Source organism: Staurois parvus, unplaced genomic scaffold (genome assembly GCF_062004578.1).
Source record: "Staurois parvus isolate SC_StPar_1 unplaced genomic scaffold, SC_StPar_1.0 ptg000686l, whole genome shotgun sequence".
NCBI lineage: Eukaryota > Metazoa > Chordata > Amphibia > Anura > Ranidae > Staurois > Staurois parvus.
The window spans coordinates 3538315-3552750 of NW_028318482.1; the positions used below are offsets into that span (position 1 = coordinate 3538315).

Genomic DNA, 14436 nt, shown 5'->3' on the forward strand with positions numbered 1-14436 from the left:
AAAATTTTATAATAGAAACAAAGAAAAACTTTGTTTTTTTCAAATTTTTTGCTCTTTTTTTGTTTATAGCACGAAAAATAAAACACCCAGCAGAAAGTAAATACCACCAAAAGAAATATCTATTTGTGTGAAAAAAAATTATAAAAATTTCATATGGGTACAGTGTTGCATGACCACGCAATTGTCATTCAAATTGCGACAGCGCTGAAAGCTGAAAATTGGCCTGGGCAGGAAGGGGGTATAAGTGCCCGGTAGGCAAATGGTTAAATAAGGGCATGTGCGTTCCGCCGCATTTTTCTTCATTCCAGTACTGTTCATGGCAGAAAAAAATGCAGCATGTTCTACTTTTTTTTTTCTGGAACTAGAATGCACTGGAACTAACCGCACTGGTGTGAACTATGCCATTGGAAACAATATTACCTACTTTATAACAATAAATACCCCCAAATAATTACCCCCAGGCTGTATTCAGACCAACCCTAAGAAACCTGACAGACCACCTATATATAATACAACACGTTAATTATATGCACATCTGGTGAGTGCGCATTTTATCTATTTCTTGCACAACCACCTGAACATATCAAGTATACTGGGAATAATAGTGTCATCAGATCATTTTGGATGAAGTGTGCTTATTCATTGATTAATTTTTCAATATTTTCTGACATAAAAGCAGGTATAATTACAGTGCGTTTTTGCTGGAGAATCTATGAACTTTTATTAATATTATTTATTTTTATTTGTTTACATTTTATGGTTTACTAACATATTTATACGCAAATTTGTCTTACCAATAATTTTAACGCTGCACTTTCTTTGTACATTTTTTACCTGAAGGAGTTTTGGTTTTTACCTTAGTGCAATAGCTGCTCTTATAACTTAGCGCTCACTCTTACTGTTTATGCATTTATATTACCTACTATCCATGCATTTTTGATGCAAAACAAAAACGCACTGGACTACATGTGGTGTGACCAGGCCCTCACATATTGAATTCAGTCCTGAAACTCAAAACTATGAACCCCATGCATGCCAGAAGTTCAGACACAGGAAGAAGATTGGGCATCCTTGCCATGAAGACTTCTCCAGAATCCAGCTGCCTGCATGTGGGACATAATTTTAATACTAGTAGGTTAGGTCAATAAAGCCATAAGGCTAAAATTCAGCTTTAACCCTTGAAATGCGGAGGCCCCCACTGCAAGGGTATATTATTTTGTGCCCAGAGTTGGGCTTTAGTAAGTACAGAAGTGCTGAACCCATACCTCCCAACTTTCACTTTTTCAAATTACGCACAGAAAAATGTTGGTTAAAGAAATAAGTTCACCTTTTTACAAAAAACAATAAATGAACATTTTTTGCTGGTAAAAACGTGCATTTTTTATATTTTTGTTGCTGGAGCCTCTAAAGCAGGCGTCTTCAAACTTTCTAAACAAGGTGCCAGTTTACTGTCCTTCAGACTTTAGGGCGGGTGTCGGCAACCCGCGGCTCCGGAGCCGCATGCGGCTCTTTTTCACCTTTCCTGCGGCTCCGGAGCACACTGCCCACCAGGTGACAGGCAATAGGGTCGGCAAGCCGCGGCTCTTTTAATGTAGATCTTCTGTGTGCCGGGCGCCCGCTGGCAAACATTGGCTGTCAGGATGTAGGCGGGGCAGCCCGGATGTAGGCGGGGCAGCGTGACGAACTCCTCTCCTCTCACAGTCCGCCCTGAAGACCAGAACGGCGCGGGAACCCAGCGAGAGGAACGCGCGGAGCAAAGGTAAGTGAATTCACACAATATGGGGAATGAATTACTATGGGGGATGAATTACTATAGGGGGGATGAATTACTATATGGGGGATGAATTACTACGGGGCATGAATTACTACAGGGGGGATGAATTACTATATGGGGGATGAATTACTATATGGGGGATGAATTACTATAGGGGGGATGAATTACTATAGGGGGGATGAATTACTACGGGGGATGAATTACTACAGGGGGGATGAATTACTATATGGGGGATGAATTACTATAGGGGGGATGAATTACTATAGGGGGGATGAATTACTATAGGGGGGATGAATTACTATATGGGGGATGAATTACTATATGGGGGATGTATTTTCAGTTTTAAAAATGTTTCTCTCAAAATAAATTTCAATCGTGGTTTTGGCGAGATTTGGCTCAGTCGAAAAAAAAGGTTGCCCACCACTGACCTAAGGCTATGATTGTGATTATGACGATACACTGTGGCCCTGATTAACCCTTTGCTTACTGGGCCCTTAAACCCCCTTCATGACCAGAGCGTTTTTTGCAATATATGCAGTGTCGGATTTGTTTTAAATGTTGCAATGGTTTTGCGGCTCCCAGTCTTTTTTTCCCTCTCGGAAATGGGTCCAAGTGGCTCTTTATGTCTTAAAGGTTGCAGACCCCTGCTTTAGGGGGACCAGACTGTGGCCAGAGGGAGTAAACAATGCCACAGCTTCAGTGGAAGGAACAGTGCCCCATCATTGGTGTCAGTAGAAAGAATAGTGCCCATTGTTGGCGTCAGTAGGAGGAATAGTGCCCCATTGTTGGTGTCAGTAGGAGGAATAGTGCCCCATTGTTGGTGTCAGTGGAAGGAATTATGCTTCTGTTGGTTGTGTCAATGGGAGTAGTAGTGCCCTATCATAGGTGTCAGTGGGAGGAATAGTGCTTCATTGTTGGTGTCAGTAGAAGGAATAGTACCCCAAGGGCCGGAAAAAAAGCAAGCAAAGGGCCACATCCGGCCCCTGGGCCGCAGTTTGGAGACCACCACTCTAAAGCATTGCATCAGCAATCTCCTGCAGACCTGTCATTGTGTCTGTGTGCCCGTACGGGATGTACAAGCAAGCAGATATACTAACAGGATAAATCGGTGAACTACCATGGTGCTCCACAGAGTCATGGTAGTTTATTGAGAACCACAAGCTGACAGCTGCTAATTAACTCTGTGAATGAAAGAAGTGGCCAGGCGGGTGGAGCCCCACCTGGCCACGTTTTTTAACTACTTGCCAACCGCAGATAGCCGAATGACGGCTACACTGCGGCCGGCCAGTTCTGGGAGGGCGTCATATGACGTCCTCCCAGAACGCACTCTCCAGCACGCCCTCGGCGATCTCCGTGATCGCTGTGTCCTACGGACACAGATGACCACGTGATGTGGTAAAAGGCCAATCACAGCGGCCTTTTACCACGTGATCAGCCGTGTCCAATGACACGCTGATCACTGGGAAATGCAAATGCCGGTTCTCAGCTGCACTTTCCTCACGCTATCAGAGCGTGAGGAAAGTACTGCCGAGAACTGGCAGATGTCAGAGCAGGGATCGGCACTGATCATCAGTGCCCTGATGATCGGTGCCCAGCAATGCCACCCACCAGTTCCGCCCACCTGTGCCACCTACCTGTGCCCACCAGTGCCACCCACCTGGGCCCATCAGTGCAGCCCAGCAGTACTGTTAGTGCCCAGCGGTTGCGCCAGTCAGTGCCCAGCAGTGCCGCCAGTCAATGCCCAGCAGTGATGCCAGTCAGTGCCACCTATCAGTGCCGCCTATCCGTGACACTTCATTAGTGCTGCCTATCAGTGCCGCCTATCCATGCCACCTCATTAGTGCTGCCTATCAGTGCCGCCTCATCAACGCACATCAGTGAAGGAGAAAAATTACCTGTTTGAAACATTTTATAATAGAAACAAAGAAACTTTTTTTGTTTTTCAAATTTTTTGCACTTTATTTGTTTATAGCGCAAAAAGTAAAGTGCCCAGCGGCGATTAAATACCACCAAAAGAAAGCTCTATTTGTGAGAAAAAAATGATAAAAATTTCATATGGGTAAAATCTTGCATGACTGCGCAATTGTCAATCAAAATGCGACAGCGCTGAAAGCTGAAAATTGGCCTGGTAAAGAAGGGGGTATAAGTGCCCAGTAGGCAAGTTAAAAAAATTGTGACAGCTAGCCGGGAGGAGCAGATTCCTCACTAGCTGTCAGGATGAGCAGGGGCTGGTCTGTTTGTAATGTTACACCTTGAATATGGGTGTAACATGTTACGAAAGGTGAACTTATCCTTTAAATCCACAAATAGTTTGTTTGACCGCTACTATTCCTTTATATTGGCTTTGGAAATAGGGTTGCCACCTCATCCCTTTAAAACTGAACACATATTAGTGACACAGGTTCTGAGGATGATTTAATGCAGATAAGACACTAAGGCTTGGTTCATATGTGCGGGGGGTGCTGCTACGGATCCGCACGAAAATCCGTGCAGCCGCACCACCCGCACAGAGGAATGCGGACCCGCAGGTAGGTGCCATTAGTTATAATGGCACGCCGCCCGCACTGGAAAACGCAACCATATTGGGAACCGAGGTTCCCGTGCGGGCTGCATTTTCAGAAGTGCAGGGACTTCTTCCCTGCGTGTCCCAGGAGTCCATTCAAATGAACGGGCTCTTGTGGTCGTGCAAAACTCGGCCCACACGGCCGCATATATGTGAACCAGGGTAAGTGAGTTTTAATGATCACCTTAATCATCCTCAGAACCTGTGTAATGAACCACTTGCCTACCGGGCACTTTTACCCCCTTCCTGTCCAGGCCAATTTTCAGCTTTCAGCGCTCTCACACTTTGAATGACAATTGTGCGGTCACGCAACATTGTACCCATATGACATTTTTATCTTTTTATTCACACAAATAGAGCTTTCGTTCGGTGGTATTTAATTATCACTGGGTGATTTATTTTTTGTGCTATAAACAAAAAAAAGAGCAAAACATTTGAAGAAAAAAAGTTTTTCTTTGTTTCTATTATAAAATTTTGCAAATAGGTAATTTTTCTCCTTCACTGATGTGCGTTGATGAGGCTGCACTAATAGGCGGCACTGATGAGGTGGGACAGATAGGCAACACTGATAGGAGGCATTGATGAGCTGGCACTGATGATGCTGCACTGATATGCGGTGCTGATGGGCGGCACTGCTGGGCACAGGTGGTGGCACTGCAGGGCACAGATGGTAGCACTGCAGGGCACAGATGGGCAGCACTGATGGGCACAAGTGGGCAGCACTGATGGGTGGCACAAGTGGGCACAGGTGGTGGCACTGCAGGGCACAGGTGGGCAGCACTGATGGGTGGCACTGCTGGGCACAGGTGGACAGCACTGATCACTAATGCCCTGATGATCAGTTCCGATCACATCTCTGAGAATTGCCGGTTATCGGCGCAGGGGGTGGCACTGATGGGTACAAGTGGGAGGCACTGATCATCAGTGCTCTGATGATCAGTGCCTATCCGTCCTCTGACAACTGCCGGTTATCGGCAGTACTTTCCTTGCGCTGTGACAGTGTGATAAAAGTGCAGCCAATAACCGGCAACCAGGGGCGGACTGACAACTCATGGGGCCCCCGGGCAATAAGGGATCATGGGGCCCATGTCCTCACCCAAACTCAAAAAAGCCTATGATAAAGGTACCAGGGGCATCTCCTGGGGCCCCCTACTGACCCCGGGCCCTCGGGCACTGCCCGAGTTTCCAAATGGTCAGTCCGCCCCTGCCGGCAACTGTACCTACCCAGTGATCTGCTGTTTCATTGGACACAGCTGATCATGTGATAAAAAGCCACTGTGATTGGCCATTCACCGTATCATGTGATCAGCTGTGTCCGTAGGACACAGCGATTACGGGCAGCGCGTTCTGGAATGACATCGTCCCAGAACTAGACAACTGCGCTGTAGCCATCTTTCAGCTATAGCGCAGTAGAGAAGAAGTTAATGTGTTCGCTTTTAAAGGGATGAGGTGACAACCCTATTTGAAAATATCCAAATGCAGCAATTTAGAAATTGGATGAAAGGTTTAGCACTGTAAAATATTGTTGGATAGATAACTAGCGCATTTCATATACAACTATAGAGATCGGACCAAAATGAGGGACAAATGAGGACAGAGGCACCTCGGGAGAGTTGGGGGCGATGCGGGGCCCATGTCAGGTTTTCATGGTTCTCTTTGCCCTGTTGGGGAGATTCCTTTGTACGATCAGTTCTGATTGGACACAACACAGTAGGAACGTTTCCTTCCTCCAATCCTTTCTATAATGTTCAGGAATATATCCCCATGGAGGAGGTGGAAGGAGTACTAGGACGTGTTTGCGGCTTTGCAGGCGGGCGGACCCCGGTCGCCTCTCCTCACACACAGGCCTCAGGCATGCATTACAATGCACATCTCTCAATCTGGAAGAAATTACACTAAAAACAGTTTCAGGAAATTCCAACAATGGTCTGGAGGCCAAGGGTCGGCCAACCCACCGAGGAAGGACGATGGCTTCCTCTATAGACCTCCAGTCTTCTCCTCTCTCAGTGTACACACGTCCCATTCCACCACCCCGGCCCCTCAGCACACAAGCGCCCATTTGTTCGCCCTCCTCGTTCCAGCCCGGCCATTGACGGCAACCTCCCCTCTCCTCACACTCCACACACAAGTTGGGAAACTTTCGGGATGTGTGACGTCAGCCGCCCAGTCAATCCCGAGCAGGAAGGGGGCGGGGCTGGTGGAGTTTAGCCTGCAGTGAGCTGAGTGCGGCCAGTATTGTCCCTCCATACGTGTGAGTGATCGGCTCTTCCACTGCGCCATCCGGCATGGACTGTGACCCCTAGGCAGTGCCAGGTAAGTCCGCACAATGCGTTGTCTGCAAACATGCCAGAAGAGAGGCGATTCCGATGGCTGCACAGTCTGATGATTAACCCTTCCCGATGCCTGTCACTGCGGTGTGATCAGCGCTGCTGCTTCCATGGTGATCGATTACTGATGGAATAGATTGCTAGGACAGCATTGTTCAGTAATCCGTGTCCATTGTGTGTGTGGAGGGGTCGGTGGGTGTGGAGGGGGCTGTGCTGTGTGACTGCTGAGCGTGCATTGTTTTATTTCACAGCCCCAGATCATCTGGAGGTCTTTGAAGTCCCCCCCCACCCAGAGTGTGACACCAGCCCAGATCAGGAGACAACGAGCCAGGCGCCTGTGCTGGATGACACCCGAGACCGGGATCACCCTGAAGAGCTGCCGCTGCATTTCTGAGATCTTGGATTAAAGGACAGTTGGGGATCAAGGAAATCTCTGGATTATTGTGAACTAGTTGTAGAAGGTGAGTGACTTCTCCTATCTCTGCCTTTTGTCCCTTTATCCAAGGGGAATTTATTAAGTTGCTTCAGTTCTATGATCTGATCCACCAAGGCAATCAAATCTGTAAATGGTTGAATAGGAAGGTATGACACAGGAGTTCACCGTACAGCACTCACTGTATGTATGTGTGTGTGTATGTGTGTGTGTGTGTGTGTATATATATATATATATATATATATATATATATAATATTGCCAAAAGTATTGTGATGCCTGCCTTTCCACACACATGAACTGTAATGGCATCCCAGTCTTCGTCCGTAGGGTTCAATATTGAGTTGGCCCCGCCCTTTGCAGCTATAACACCTTCAACTCTTCTGGGAAGGCTGTCTACAAGGTTTAGGAGTGTGTCTATGGGAATGTTTGACCATTCTTCCAGAAATGCTTTGGTGAGGTCAGGCACTGATGTCAGATGAGAAGGCCAGACTCCACTCTTAATTCATCCCAAAGGTGTTCTATCGGGTTGAGGTCAGGACTCTTGTGTAGGCCAGTCAAGTTCCTCCACCCCAAACTTACTCATACATGTCTTTATGGACCTTGCTTTGTGTACTGGTGTGTAGTCATGTTGGAACAGGAAGAGGCCATCCCCAAACTGTTACCACGAAGTTGGGAGCATTAAATAACAAAATATCTTGGCATGCTGGCGCCTTAAGAGTTTCCCTTCACTGGAACTAAGGGGCGAAGCCCGACCCCTGGAAACCAACTGCACCCCGTAATCTCCTTCCACCAAGTTTTACACTTGCAGTCAGGCAAGTACCGTTCTCCTGGTACCCGCCAAACCCAGACATGTCTATCGGATTGACAGAGAAGAGTGATTCGTCACTCCAGAGAACATGTCTCCACTGCTCTATAGTCCAGTGGCGGCGTGCTTTACACCACTGCATCCAACGCTTTGCATTGCACTTGGTGATGTAAGGCTTGGATGCAGCTGCTCGGCCATGGAAACCCATTCCATGAAGCTCTCTACGCACTGTTGTGTTAATCTGAAGGCCACACAAAGTTTGGAGGTCTTTAGCTATTGACTCTGCAGGCAGTTGGCGACTTCTGCGCTTCGGCATGCGCTGACCCCGCTCTGCCATTTTACGTGGCCTACCACTTGGTGGCTGAGTTGCTGTTGTTCCCAGTTGCTTCCACTTTGTTATAATACCACTAACAGTTGACCGTGATTGGAAGACCTGAATCCAATGATTCAGAGGGGGGTCCCAATACTTTTGGCAATATAGTGTATATGGACGCTCTTGTATTGTAACTGTACTGTCTCCCTTAAGATTGTAAAATGCCGCACAAATGGTTAGCACTATATCCATCCTATACAATAATTATATATACAGCAGCCAGCCATAACTTTATGGCTACTGACAGGTAAAGTGAATAACCTTGATTGTTACAATGGCATTTTAAAGTGGTGGGATATGTTAGGCAGCAAATGAACATATTGTCTCTGAAGTTGATTTGTTGAGGATAAAAATGGGCAAATGTAAGGATTTAGGCAAGTTTGACAAGAGCCAAATTGTAATGCCTAAATGATTGGGTCAGAGCAACTCCAAAACTGCAGCTCTTGTGGGATGTTCCTAGTCTGCAGTGGTCAGAACCAACCAAAAGTGGTCCAAGGAAGGTAAATCGGCAAAGTGTTGACAGTCGTGGGTGGAGCTAAGGCTCATTGGCGCACGTGGGGAGCGGAGGCTGGCTCATGTAGTTCGATCCAATAGAAGAGCTACTGTAGCTCAAATTGCTGAAAAAGTAATGTTTGTTCTGATATAAAGGTGTCACAACGCACAGTGCAGGTTGTTGTGTATGGGGTTGCGTAGCCACAGACTGGTCTGGTTTCCTATGCTGATTCATGTCCACCGCCAAAAGCGCCTACAATGGACACATGAGCATCAGTTGAGTCACATTTTCTTTTACATCATGTGGATGGCCAGTTGCATGTCCGGCTCTTACATGGAGAAGAGATGGCACCAGGATAGATAATGGGAAGAAGGCAAGTCGGCAGAGGCTGCTACTGATGGCTTGGTGTCACATACCACAGAGTACCTTCAGAGGTCTAATGATGTCCATGCCTGGATGGATCAGAGCTGTTTTGGCGGGAAAAGGGAGTTCTCAATATTAGGTGGGTGGTCATAATGTTATCCCTATGTATATCAGGGAAAATGGAGGCTGGTATGTAAGTGCCTGTTCACATATAGTGTGGTGACCAGCATTTTTTCCGCACTGGGGGAACGCCAGTCATTGCTAGGACACAAAGAAAGCAGTTGTTTTCTATGTGCACTGTTTGTACTACAACACAGGCCAGAGGTGCAGTGCAGTGAACTGCAATAAAACGCAGAAATGTTGCATTTTATCACAGCGTAGAGGCAGTGGCCTGCACTGGCCAGTCAAGACGTCCATCAGTGGAAACGGGAGGGGTGGACTGGCCAGGCCGGCACGTGTTTGGAGCATACATGCTTCTTTCTCAAGCCACAGACTGTTGAACACAGACCAGCCCACCATCCCATTTCCACTGACGGCTCTGTGGACACCCAGCAGCCTTGTAGTCCTGGAAGCCAGCAGCATGGGCACACGTTCCTGGATCACACCACCTGCAGATCAGCGTCCAGCGGGGAGGCTCTACAATTGTTCCATATGTGCTCGATCACTATGATCTTTTATGAGTTGCCAATTTTAGCTTTGTTAAACTTTTGTGGTGTTTTTACATACTACATGTAGAAAGCGCTGCTTCTGTTCTTTACAGCTCTACTTTAAGAGCGGTTTTCATAGAAGATCTCCCCCATAAGCCTGCATGCATCTTATCCATCTGAATAGACATAACTTCTCTTCTGATTGAGTTAGAGTTGATTGATCTGATTCAATTAAACTGAGACAATAGGCCAGGAAATCATTTTGCATCCAATGGCAGAGACTTTGTTTATAAAGACAATTGTATCTTGATTGATTGGATTATAAGATTACATGCTGGAAACAAAGCTGCAATTGATAATTTGTAAATTGTGATTGTGTCTTAATTATCATTGAAAATGCAAGTGTAATGGATGAGATCTGCTGTAGTCGTCAGCTGCCTTTTTTTCTCCAAGAATAGTCCATGGTTTTAAGTGTCACAGGATAGATCTGCCATGACTGTTCTGATTTTACTTGTTGGGTTCCTTTTGCTGTCCTTCCCTTTTTTTTTTTTTTTTTATAAATGATTCCCTGGATTGTGTTTTATTTCTTGATGGATGCTTTGTAAAAGGCAAATAGATGTTGTGTTTCTTCTTGTTGTGTTTTTTTTTTTTTTGTTTTTTTTACTATGCACAAGCCATTTCCTAGTGATTTTCAAGGATTGTGTGTGGTGTATTGTTGTTGTTTTTTTTTTTTTTTTTAATTTTACAAGCTTTGTATAAGTGTTTTTGTAGATGTTGAGATTCTACAACATTTTCAGGCATATGGACACAAGCTGGAAAACAAAAGTGCAAATGCGTGAAAAAAAAAATTCTTTGTACAAATACTGGTTTTATAAAGTAAAGACCTACAAAGAACAATGATGTAGATCAGCCTTTTTCAATCATGTACCCCAGAGGAACCCTTGCAATATTTTTCGGGGTTTGCCAACTGAAAATAATTCCTCAGAGGTCAGTGGAAAGAAGCCCCCCTTACGTTGGTGATTCATGAGAAGAGTACCCCTTACATTTGCGGTCAGTGGGAAGAATGTCAACCTTACAGGCAGCTAAAAAAGGCCATTGGTGTCATCCTTGTGGCTCTGCCAAGTGGCATTGACCCTGGAACTATGGAGACACCCATCAAATGAGAGGTCAATGGACCACCGCTCAAGCAACCTTGGGAGGGATCCTGGTTGAAAGTGGCTGGTTGAAGAAGTGTAGGGGAAATGTGATTAAAGCATGTGATAGGTTGCTGCTCATCTGAATTAGTCTGAATGTGCTCCTTGTTTCTCCATGCAGGAGGCAAGAAGATTTATGCCTAGTTTCCCAGAAGTTATCATTTCTAGTGACGTAGTCAGTACAAAAGGACAATGCATATAATAAACATAAGTCAGAATATGTGTTTAACAGTGAACAGATTGCTGCCAGCTAGGAAGGATCCACACAGTATTACTTAAAAGTGTCCTTAAGGTCCAGTAATTCAGCTTAGTCTCTGAGTTCTAGCCAAGAGGCTTCCTTATTCCTGGAGTCTGCTGGGGCCCAGCGCAGGGAGTCAGACTGGGAGATCATTAACACAGGAAGTCAGTGCTGACATGCGGTGTTGGGAATTGCAGATGATAATTAGGATTGTAATGGAATAGGAATCAATGGCCTGGGCAACATGTGAACCAGAGGGAGACTATTGTGTGCTAATTAGCATGCAGTGTAAGCAGCAAAGCTGGGGGCTTTCCTAATAGCCAAGTCTGGAGACCTTTATCAGTTTCTGTGGCTATAAATGCTCTTCACAGTGACTATAGGAAGAAACACTTTACATTACTGACTATATTTTAGTTCTGGTTACAGGACTTCTTGCATATAGGGCTTCTAGAAAAGAAATGCTGTTTCGGTATAGAGGGTCCCACATGGAAGAAAAATATATTTGAAATCTATTCTTCCCAAATATATTGCCATATATTTGAAATGCTACAATCTTGACCTTATTCAATATATTTAAAAAAAAAAAAAAAATTATATATATATATATATATATATATATATATATATATATATATATATATATATATATATATTCATATTGAAATGCGTTTCTATGACAAAAATATATATGAAAATCTTTTTTTTAAATATACTGGATGTCTTTGAAAATACAAATCTACATTTTTGGAATGCATTTACAAATATATGTATACCTATATGTTAAAATGACTTTTTTTTTATATGTTAAAAAAAATCTGAAGAATATATTTTAAAAAATATATATATTTGTAATATATTCTTCAGATTTTGTTTAACATATAAAAAAAAGTCACTAACATACAGGTTTACATATATTTGTAAATGCATTCCAAAGATGCTCATGACTACTGATTTTTAAGCTGCATGGGGGGATTCAGCTTCCAAGACACCGCAAAACTTTGCTTTGCTCTAACATCAGCGATATGAGGTTGGTATGATAAGCCCTAAGGTAAGCCATAGATGTTTTCATTTTCATTTTCTTTCTTTCCACCATGAGTGGAAGGAAAGAAAAATCGCTAGATTTCCCCCATCATGGTGTCCCTTCCACAGTACTATTGTGTTCCACTGACAGGGAGCCTTCTCACCCGGCAGAAGACAGTGATTACTGCTAGCAGCTATAGCCGTCAGCAGTAATCACATGTAACAAAAAAAAAAAATCGGACAGGCTGGTTGTACAATCAGCCTGTCCATAGAGGGATCAAATCTTGACTGATTCCCACTGAACTGGGTGAGATTTGATCCTTCTGTGGCTGGTTTAAAATTTTGGCTTAACATTTTGTTTCAGCAAGGCAGTGCAATTTCCTATACAGGAGGATTTGAATATGGTAGCACAGCAATTTCTAATGCTATCATTGTAACATGGAGCACATGCTGACAGAAGGAGAGAACAGAATGATGATTTTATTATTGTGAACAAGCTAAGGGTAGGTCAGTGACTAAGTTTAACTGCATTAGAGAAAAGTGCGCTCACTGAAATGACTGCATTTGTTTCTGATTTTTATTTAATGTCAATTTACGCAGCTCATTTACATATATATTGTGCATTCACATCAGTCCCTAACCCTCAAGGGGTGTACAATTTAAGGTCTCTAACTCACATTCATACATACTAGGACCAATTTAGACAGGATCTAATTAACCTACCAGCATGTCTTTGGAGGGTGGGAGGAAACCGGAGTATCCGGAGGAAACCCACGCAGGCACAAGGAGAACATGCAAATTCCAGGCAGGTGGTGCCATGGTTGGGGTTTGAACCAATCACCCTAGTACTGCCAGGCGGAACTGCTAACCGTTTAGCCACTGTGCTGGATCACAAGACTAGCTGAATTGAATGAAAACCGCTCAGGAATAATATGTTACAACTGTGGATTTAGCAGTTTGCTTGGAGTTCAGCTTTAGGCTCCATGTACACTGGACATTTGGAAAACACTTCTGAATGATGGAAACTGACTGCTGGAAAACATAGGTTAAAAAAATCTGTTTAGCCGCGTTTGCATACCGCGTTTATGTGCGTTTGCGTTTAGAGGCGTTTTTTAAAGATAACTTCAGGAGACCTTCCCAAATGCCCAGAATGCACTGAAAAACAGTAAAAAATTAACCATTTCAGACATTTTGAGAGAAAAAGAGAGCAGAAGCAGAGAGAGCAGTATGTGTTGAGATTACCTGTCTTTTTCTGGTTGTATTCACTATGGATCCCATCATGAGCATAATGTGGCACAATCTACTATTTCTTTCCTTCACGCAAAACCTGGAACTGACTGCACTGGTGTACCGGGTCTATTTGAATACATGGAAAATGCTTTGCATGCATTTCTGATGGTGAAAAAAGGCTCTGAACAGCATCTGGACATGGAACAGTTGCAAAAAGCTTCTAAATGCAGTTAGCGATGTTTACAAGCGTTTGGAACGCTGATAAAATCTACTCCTGAATGCAAGTTTGGTGCGTTCCAAAAAACAACTGTAAACTCAACTGCCTGTAAACGATATGTACATGGACGATATGTACATGGACACATAGGAAAACATTAGGGAGAGTTCAGGAGCGGCTAAAAAAAAAAGGCAGAAAAGCTCCAGAACGTCAGTTTATCCGCTGCAGTGTACATGAGCCCTTAAAGGTTGATAAAAAGAATCCTCGTAGAAGCTGTCATATACTTTTATGCAAATGTAGTATAGGAAACATATCTTATAATATACTATTCCTACAACATTGCTTTTATAAAGTCTGGCTTGAATTACATATTTACATTATTTGTAGGTATGCGCGTCATGGGAAGGCGTTTCCTGCATCAGCTTTCCATCCCCATAAACAATTCTTCTAGCTAAACTAGCTGTCAGTAAGTGTTTTGTAAACAGCTCAGCCTTGAATTATTACACACAGGATGCGTTCCCAGAGCCACGGGGATCTTATTAAATGCGAAAGCAGGCTAATGTCATCATTTAAATTTTTACCAGTTGGTTTGTGACATTTGTGTTTTCAGCAGAACATTTGCAGAAAGCTATTCTTACCAGTCATTATTCCTCTACTTATAGTAATCCAATAAATGCAGATCTCCCTTCCTGGGAACCATCTCTGTGAAGACACTGATTACCATGCGGTGGGGGTGGACTGTCCGGATAGGGAAGCAC

General features: G+C 44.2%; 1 protein-coding gene across 1 annotated transcript in view; it reads left to right on the forward strand.

The window, feature by feature from the left end:
- The first annotated feature begins 6510 nt into the window (after window positions 1-6510).
- Window positions 6511-14436, forward strand: part of CDC42EP5 (CDC42 effector protein 5) — a 45548-nt gene continuing 37622 nt past the window's right edge. Inside the window, exons 1-2 of the mRNA XM_089652569.1 lie at window positions 6511-6650; window positions 6916-7125. The gene's annotated coding sequence lies outside the window, so the exon portion shown is untranslated. The remainder of the gene's footprint in view (window positions 6651-6915; window positions 7126-14436) is intronic.